Source organism: Argentina silus (genome assembly GCF_951799395.1).
Source record: "Argentina silus genome assembly, chromosome: 15".
Classification (NCBI taxonomy): domain Eukaryota; kingdom Metazoa; phylum Chordata; class Actinopteri; order Argentiniformes; family Argentinidae; genus Argentina; species Argentina silus.
The window spans coordinates 19,405,934-19,413,433 of NC_139669.1; the positions used below are offsets into that span (position 1 = coordinate 19,405,934).

The 7,500-nt window shown below is 48.9% G+C and overlaps 1 protein-coding gene across 1 annotated transcript in view; it reads left to right on the forward strand.

Moving 5' to 3' along the window:
- LOC310816496 (ras-GEF domain-containing family member 1C-like) overlaps window positions 1–7,500 on the forward strand; it is a 21,997-nt gene that overhangs the window by 478 nt on the left and 14,019 nt on the right. The gene's annotated exons all lie outside the window — the stretch shown is intronic.

A 7,500-nucleotide genomic window follows, 5' to 3' on the forward strand; every position in this document is an offset into this window, starting at 1 on the left:
GCATGAGAAACCTCTGATCATATGAGTCAGCAGTGTGTGTATGGACCCGCGGACAGGCCGTGGTAGGCTAGGCTTACGAACCAACAGTTGTCATCGGGGATTTTCTAAAGGCTTTCTAGCCGTTATTCTACCGAATGTACTCAGCTGTTCTATAGTAATGTTGATGGAAGTCAAGGCGCGGTGCGCTCCATACTAATGATGGAGAGGTTTAGAGGGCTGGGCAGGGGACGAGCGTAATGTCATTGAATTCCATTTCAATGAGCATTCATGATGTGTGTTGCACAAGTGCCAAACAGTGACGCTCATATCTCGTTGGTGTAATCATTAATCGCACGGGGAGAGGCTACAACGGTGTAAACACGCAACACGAGGACTTCCTCGCACACTCCATGGAGAGTGGAGCTGCTCTGGGAGAGAGGATACCGCTACCAGATTGTGTGATACGTTTAATACTCTATAGTCTAAATAAACCATGTTGTAGAGGCATGGTCTTGGTCTGTGAAGCATCTTATTCGTGTGTGTCAAATGTCCGCTTGCGTGCGTGTGATAATGTCTTGGATAGCTCTTCACGGACGTCTGTCCGTGTGTCCCTAGAACATGTAGGCGGGTTTCTCCTCGTATCTACAGCCCTTCGTCGCATACATGATTGAATAGTCAAACAATAAGGGAGCAGCTTCAAGGCATAGATTTTAAGCCGATGCACAGGGAGGGTGTGGCAGACTTCTGTGTGTTATTGTTTGTATTTCAACACTTTTTCAACCTTTGAAACTCAGTAGCCAGAGCTTATCTCCGTCCAATTGAAACACACAGTAACCAACACACAGACAGTACCTGGAGGGTCTTAACAGGATCGCATCATTTTAGCAGAATACCAATTCAAGGTATTTCTAGTGCAGGTTTTCTTTGATGTCCTTGCAACCCTGCATCCAAAAGAGGTTTTTTGAACACGCCATTCCCCCTCACTCAAGAAACCTGTTCGGTGGCCAGACACAGTGACTCAAGACATTGCTGCAGACATTGACACTGAAGATATCCCTTTCCCACACCCTCAGCTTCTGCAGCCCCTCTCCTCCTCCCCCATCCTGCTCCTCCCAGCCCCTGGATGTGAGGAGGGGTGAAGGGGACTCAGGTTTCTCTCCCCCCCTCCCTCCCCTCCAGTCCCGTAGACTCTCCTGACAAGGAGCCTGTCCTTTCACACACAGATACCTTCTCTAAGCAGCCCTAGGCTTTTCCTTTGTGCTCTCTCTCTCTCTCTCTCTCTCTCTCTCTCTCTCTCTCTCTCTCTCTCTCTCTCTCTCCCTCCCCCCCACGCCCCTTTCTCTCTGATGACATCCTGGGAAAAGAGCAAAGAGCATAATCTCTGTGGCCTGTCTCACACACTCATGTTTACTCAAGTAAGTGTGTGTACCAAGTGGGGTGAAGAGCAAACGTTGTTCTGTGTGTCCTCTATCGCTGCGGGTGACTACCTGGGCCGAAGGGAACACAAGTGTTCTGTGCCTTATTTCACTCTTTCTTTCTGTCCCCAGGACACAGGGCTGTTTCAGATGTCAGTCGACAGCCAAAACATATACCTATAAAATCAGCTCTTCTAGCCAACATTCACAACATGGACACATGCTCTACAGGCTCTCTGCCCCTAGTCATGGTTTCGTCGAAAATCAGATAAGGGCTGTGAGTCACCGTAGTAAGGGGGAGTCATTCAGACTTGTCACTCAGCAGTGCAGGTATAGACTTCTTGCACTGTTCAGTCCTCCTCGTCAGGCCCAGGCTAGAGAGACAAACAGGTGTGCTTTTAATGAGGACATGATTTAGGGCTTCCCACGGAGGGGAAGGTTGTGGTGGCTGGTGTCCCACATGGAGGTAAACACAGGGGCTGTTTGTTAGTCTGGCTGGTATGACACTTTTATTACTCTGTGTGTGTGTGTGTGCGTGTGTGTGTGTGTGTGTGTGCGTGCGTGCGTGCGTGCGTGCGTGCGTGCGTGCGTGCGGTGCGTGCGTGGGTGCGTGCGTGCGTGCGTGCGTGCGGTGGGTGCGTGCGTGCGGTGTGCGTGCGTGCGTGTGTGCGTGCGTGCGTGCGTGCGTGCGTGCGTGCGTGCGGTGCGTGCGGTGGGTGCGTGCGTGCGTGCGGTGGGTGCGTGCGTGCGGTGGGTGTATGCGTGTGTGTGTGTGTGTGTGTGTATGTGGTCAAAGATCACCCAATTCCCAACTCTACAGCTGTGACACAGTTCCACTATTTGCCCTGTGACCAAACACAGCTACTGCACATACCGCTGTGCATTCTCTTTTACTTTTGTCAGAGGAATTCAAGCTTCGATCTTGAATCTCACCACAGTCGGCTGTTTCTGCTTCACGGGTGACATGCTCTGAATAGTCTATTTTAGACAGTCTGTCATGGGATGTATCAATCAGAGAAGAATGTTTTTTAACCTTTGTGGAGGTTCTCTCCGGTCGTATGACCGCATTGTCAAGGTCCTTCGGCTGGTTCGGCCTTTGCTGAGCAAAACAGAAGAAGAAATATTTTCGGAGAGAGAAAAAAGAAAAAGAAAATCTTCGATTAAAATGGAAAGAGACAATAGGATGACCTGCATACATGACAGGCCTGAAAATCTCCTCTCCGTCTAACCTCGAGGCGGCCAGAGATGACAGAGTGACTGATGAAGACTGTCGTTATCACAGTGACAGTCCAGAGCCGGGGCTGTGCCGAGGCATCAGGATGTCCGTGACTGGCGCTCCGTCTCCAGAGAGAGGGAAGAAAGAAAAGAGAGGGAAAGAGGAGCCGGTTTTTGTGATTTAATAACGGACGTAAAGCATGTCACGGCGGAGACGCGACAGCCTTCTTAATGACCTCACGACACCATGGCAACGCTCCAGCGTCTTCAACAGGGGCAGGTGGAGAGGACTGTCGTCATAGGAGGGTATTGATCTCCTGTCTTCACGGCTGTTCTCCAGTCAAATGCATCGCCATGCGATAACTGCCTGTGGGCCTCATTCAAGAAATAGTCGGGACGGTCGTGCTCAAACACGAGCAGACGCATCGATTTAACGTTTCGCATGATGTGCCTGGATTCTAGCTCAAACTAACAATCGGACCGCTGTCACAGACAGAGTGTTTCACGCCGTACTCATTCGAATCTCCTACGCAACAGATAGTTGTCATAGTAACCATAGGACAATTAGTGAAGCACATGTGAAGCATCTGGTGCCTGTTTGATATCAGAAGCCTGCAGATCGGACACAGCTGTGCAAGCCTGCGTCTCTGATCGTATCATAACACAGGCTCACCCAAGCCCAAACACTGATTATCTCACCCATTAGACATCGGCAGCCATGACACATCATGTCCCTGTCTCCAGCGTCAGTCCATCCAGCAGCCGTAAGGGAGGCAGCGTAACTGGAATCTAGACAGCCGTTTAAGGAATTAGTAACATGCTGATATTGGATTCGCGTCGGATGCCAATCCGTTTCAGTTGATTGTGTGACATGGCAATGTTCTACTCGATTGACCCCTGATCCGGCCTCTTTAAAAAGAGATTGTATCTCAATGAGACAGCTGAATTAAAAAAAAGAAAAAAAAGAAAGTGAATTCAAGGTGATAAAAACCGCAGACGATTGAGTCGGCAATTTGAATCTCACTTGAAGAGCTCCTAGTAACAAGACACCTATGTATCCAGAGCATTCTAGGGCCATTTGATGTAATCCATTCTTTTGGTTGCCTTTAATCTGTCTATTTCATGATTGCTTATGTCACTATCCTCTTTCAACCTATTGTTTAAGATGATAATAATTCATAAATGCCTATTCAGACACAATTATGTCTGTTTTGGTTGGAGAGGAAAAATCTTCTATCCGCTCTCTTCAAGGGAATATTGCATCATGTGGTAGCTATTAATCTGAATATATGAATAATGCATGACTTTTAAAGTAATATGACCCCTCTGAATGACAGAATGAGGACATTCTGAGCTCAGGCATGTACTTTGTGCCCACTAAAAGACGGCGTGTGCTCAACTCCAATTATCTCTAAGTAACATGATAGATTACCTGCTCATCTCAACGCCATACAGAAGCACTCACATAGCTTCATCCTCTTCCTCTTTTAAATAAGCTACAGACACACATGACATTTTCACTGTATCACAGCATATAATATATTTATTATTGACAGCATATACTCCACCCAACATTTAGAGGTGGTCGTGAAGGTATAGAATTTCTCCCAACGTGATCATTTCGTCAAATGCTTCGTTATTCCGTCTTAATGTAAGGTTGTTAGGGTTTCTTTTGAGATTGAAAGTGTTACACTCACTGTAATGTAAACAGTACTCTCATACCACCACTCTTCTGTCTGTGTGTCTCTCTCTCTGTTCTCTCTGCCGCACCTCTGGGTTAGTGATGAACACAATCAGACGTTTGTTTTCTCGGCTCTGAGATTACTTCACTGGGGATTCGCTGCTCTGAGCCTCAGCCTCAGCCCACACTGTCCAAACTCGCTCAGGAATGAGGCCGGCCGGCTGGCTGGCTGGCTGTACACACACACGCACACACACACACAGACACACACAGACACACGCACACACACACACACACACACACACACACACACACACACACAGACACACACACATACACATACTGTAGACACAGACAGACAGACAGACAGACAGACAGACACACAGACACACACACACACACACACACACACACAGACAGACAGAATAGGGTGTGTTAATGATGGAAGAGAATTCCCAAAGAGGTTAACATTTTGGATTGATGCAGCTGATCTGGGAACAGGTGCCAGGATGTTAGTGGGAGCCTGTGCAGATGCCAGGAGGCTGTTCGGTCGAGGGATTTAGGGAGTGTGTTGATGTTAAGCTGAGAGCGTGCTTCTCAGCCTCTTTCACACTCATACCACAGGGAGAGGGTGGAGTATGGGTGTGGAGCACACATGCCTGAATGGTAACTCGATATTGTGTTATGTGTGTGTGTGTGTGTGTGTGTGTGTGTGCGTGTGTGTGTGTGTGTGTGTGTGTGTGTGTGTGTGTGGGCACACGTGCATGTGTTTACGCAAGACACAATGTGCTCATTTGTTTTTGAATTCTACCCCCACGTACACCGCACACCAACAAGAGGAGGTTTGCGATTGGTTAGCAAGCTCACTGTGACATATGCACAGTATCTTTCACTTGCCCTGTTGGTGATGGCAGAGACAACGTTGGCTTCACTGTTGCTCCTCAGGCATGACGCTGGACGGCCAATAGACTTTTTTGGGGTCCTGCAGGGAGCAGTGGAGAGGATGGGAGGGGCAGAGGGCCAAAAAGCCTCCCATGCCAGCAGTTCCCACAGTGAGGACAGGCTGCTGCATAGCCATCTGCATAGGCATCCTGACGAGGGGAAGGGAGACGCAGGGCGTGGAGAGAGAGAGAAGCAGGGGAGGAATGGGATAGATCAGTGGAGGAGAAAGGAGAGAGAGGGGGAGAGATCCCGACGGACAAAAAAGGGTTTGTTATGTGGACCCACGCCTTGGTAACATTAGCATTCAGCCTATTGACAGTTCTGGGGTTCGGATTGAAATGAAGAGAGCAGAATCCTGAGCAAACAGTGTTTCAAAGAACACCACACAGATATAGGCCACCACGACAATGCTCTGAAGCACTTTAATCATCGCACTCCAAAATAGTGTCAGGACTAAAAATAAACACACTAGTTTTTTTTGAGAGCAGCCCCTTAAAATAGATGAGACGCTAAAATAAAATTTGGCTTAATGGAGTGAACACCGAGAGCTTGAATTAGATGACAAGTTGTTCGGAGAGGAGGGAGTTAGGGAATTGGGTAGAGACGAGTGGAGGAGTGGAGTGAGGAAGAGGAGTTCTGGAAGTCTGGGACAGACGAGGGTCTATGAGTTGGACGGCCTCGAATGCTCTCTGCCCTAGGGAGGAATGTCACCTCCTCACCCCTTCCTCCATGCAGAGTAAGGCTAATGGTGACCTTTGACCTCTCCCCTTCCACCGGGAGTGACTAGACCTTTGATCCAGGAAGTGACAGCAGCTAAACAAAACAATGTTGCCATACCAAAGTGTGCCAGATGTTTACCCTCTTTACTGCTTAGAGACGTACTCCGTTATACCATACCATGTAATCCCCAAGGCTTCTGAAATATCGTTACTATAGATGTGTTGTCTATCCTATTTGATTTGAAGTATTAACACAGTAGTGGTAGACCTCTATTCTCTCAAAGCCTAGACATGGCTGTCCTTAGGGAATCGGACAACAGTGTTCCTAGTGACAGGGACAGGATAGAAATCCTGTCTCATCTGTAGTCTGTCAGACCGAGGATAACAGCTCGGATGTGTGCTGGAGAGAGCTTGTCCTCACGTCCCGGTGACTTTGGGGAGTGATGAATCGACGTGGAGAGGCAGGCTGAATGAATCACTGTTAACCGGCCTGTTACTGTGCCTATAATCTACTTCTCAACCTCTATCCTCTTTTGAAGGCCTGTCCTTGGCTTTTATCCGTCTGAATGTGTCTTGGTTTCTGAAGAAGACAAGTTACTGTCTCTACGAATAGAATCCAGGCCAGGCTGAATGTCATACCGGACCGAGGGTTGAACCTTGAGTAACCCCTAGTGCAAACACAGCCTCTACTCTACTGGAACTGACCTCTACTCCCCTGACCCTTGACCCCTGACGCCAGACACTCTCTGACTCAGCCTAACTGATCCTCTCAACCAGCCTCACTGTCCTCACTGTCTCTGACCCCCCTCCCCCATTAACCCTCTCACCCCTGTGTCTGGGAGAGCAGACAGCCACGGCTGAGTTTCCTCTTCCTCCTCTTCCCTCTCTCCTTCTGCCTCACTACCAGCGAAACAGGAGTGAGTAATACAAGAGAACAGGTTTTACAGAGAGTGAGAGAGAGCGAGAGAGAGAGAAAGACAGAAAGAGATAAAGGAGAAAAGAAAAAGGGCAAGAGGGAGCAACATGACAGCTTCAGCACCTCAATGGCGCTAAGAATGCCTTTGTTTTATAGCCAAGGTGACAACGCGCCCCCAGCCTTCACAACACACACACACACACACACACACACACACACACACACACACACACACACACACACACACACACACTGTCAGGGCATTGAGAAAGTGTGTGTGTGTGAGTGTGTGTGTATGTGCGCGTGTGTGTGTGTGTCTCCAGACACAGACGCTCTCTGTGTTAATCCTGACAGAACAAAGCAGGCCCTGATGGTAGCGATAATAGCCACACCGAGACAGAAGGGGTGTGTGCAGCACGACACACACCAGGTGCCTCCGCGGTCCCCTCACACTCATACTGTCACGTATCTGGACACACACAGGTGCTTCTGTTGTTCCCCTCTGGCTTTGGTTGTTCCCCTCACCCATCACCTGCCAGAGCTGCTTCGACCCATTAGCGTTTTACGAGGCGTTGTGCGCGGTGGGAGGGGTAGAGGAAGCGGTAGAGGAAGCGGATAGAGTTGTTCCTCATG